Here is a 1,904-nt window from a genome sequence, read left to right on the forward strand (position 1 = left end):
CACCACCACCAACACCAAAAAAAAATGACCGGCCCTGAGCCCACCACCACCACCACCAAAAAAAAAATGGCCATGAGCCCACCACCACCACCACAAAAAACAATGTCCGGCCCTCAGCCCACCACCACCACCACCAAAAAAAAATGGCCGGCCAACAGCCCACCACCACCACCAAAAAAAAAAAAAAAGGCCGAATCAGCACCTCCACCACCAAAAAAAAAAAACGGCCCTCAGCCCACCACCACCACCACCAAAAAAAAAACGATCCTCAGCCCACCACCACCACCACCAAAAACAATGTCCGGACCTCAGCCCACCACCACTCCACCACCAAAAAAATGTCCGGCCCTGAGCCCACCACCACCACCACCTAAAACAATGTCCGGCGATCAGCCCACCACCACCACCAAAAAAAAAGTGACCGGCCCTCAGCCCACCACCACCACCACCAAAAAAAAATGACCGGCCCTCAGCCCACCACCACCACCACCAAAAAAAAAACGATCCTCAGCCCACCACCACCACCACCAAAAACAATGTCCGGACCTCAGCCCACCACCACCACCACCAAAAAAAAATGTCCGGCCCTCAGCCCACCACCACCTCCACCAAAAAAAAAAACGCCCTGAGCCCACCACCACCACCACCAAAAACAATGTCCGGACCTCAGCCCACCACCACCACCACCAAAAAAATGACCGGCCCTCAGCCCACCACCACCACCACCAAAAAAAAATACCGGCGGTCAGCCCACCACCACCACCACCAAAAAAAAATGTCCGGCCCTCAGCCCACCACCACCACCACCAAAAAAAAATGACCGGCCCTGAGCCCACCACCACCTCCACCAAAAAAAAAAATGGCCATGAGCCCACCACCACCACCACAAAAAACAATGTCCGGCCCTCAGCCCACCACCACCACCACCAAAAAAAAATGACCGGCCCTGAGCCCACCACCACCTCCACCAAAAAAAAAAAAGGCCATGAGCCCACCACCACCACCACCAAAAAGAATGTCCGGCCCTCAGCCCACCACCACCACCACCAAAAAAAAATGACCGGCCCTCAGCCCACCACCACCACCACCAAAAAAAAATGACCGGCCCTGAGCCCACCACCACCACCACCAAAAAAGAAAACGGCCCTGAGCCCACCACCACCACCACCAAAAACAATGTCCGGACCTCAGCCCACCACCACCACCACCAAAAAAAAATGACCGGCCCTCAGCCCACCACCACCACCACCAAAAAAAAATGACCGGCCCTCAGCCCACCACCACCACCACCAAAAAAAAAACGATCCTCAGCCCACCACCACCACCACCAAAAACAATGTCCGGACCTCAGCCCACCACCACTCCACCACCAAAAAAATGTCCGGCCCTGAGCCCACCACCACCACCACCTAAAACAATGTCCGGCGATCAGCCCACCACCACCACCACCAAAAAAAAATGACCGGCCCTCAGCCCACCACCACCACCACCAAAAAAAAAACGATCCTCAGTCCACCACCACCACCACCAAAAACAATGTCCGGACCTCAGCCCACCACCACCACCACCAAAAAAAAATGACCGGCCCTCAGCCCACCACCACCTCCACCAAAAAAAAAAAAGGCCATGAGCCCACCACCACCTCCACCAAAAACAATGTCCGGACCTCAGCCCACCACCACTCCACCACCAAAAAAATGTCCGGCCCTGAGCCCACCACCACCACCACCAAAAAAAAATGACCGGCCCTCAGCCCACCACCACCACCACCAAAAAAAAATGACCGGCCCTCAGCCCACCACCACCACCACCAAAAAAAAAACGGCCTCAGCCCACCACCACCACCACCAAAAACAATGTCCGGACCTCAGCCCACCACCACTCCACCACCAAAAAAATGTCCG

The sequence above is a fragment of the Tympanuchus pallidicinctus genome, unplaced genomic scaffold (assembly GCF_026119805.1).
Source record: "Tympanuchus pallidicinctus isolate F22 unplaced genomic scaffold, pur_lepc_1.0 scaffold81, whole genome shotgun sequence".
In the NCBI taxonomy this organism is placed as follows: domain Eukaryota; kingdom Metazoa; phylum Chordata; class Aves; order Galliformes; family Phasianidae; genus Tympanuchus; species Tympanuchus pallidicinctus.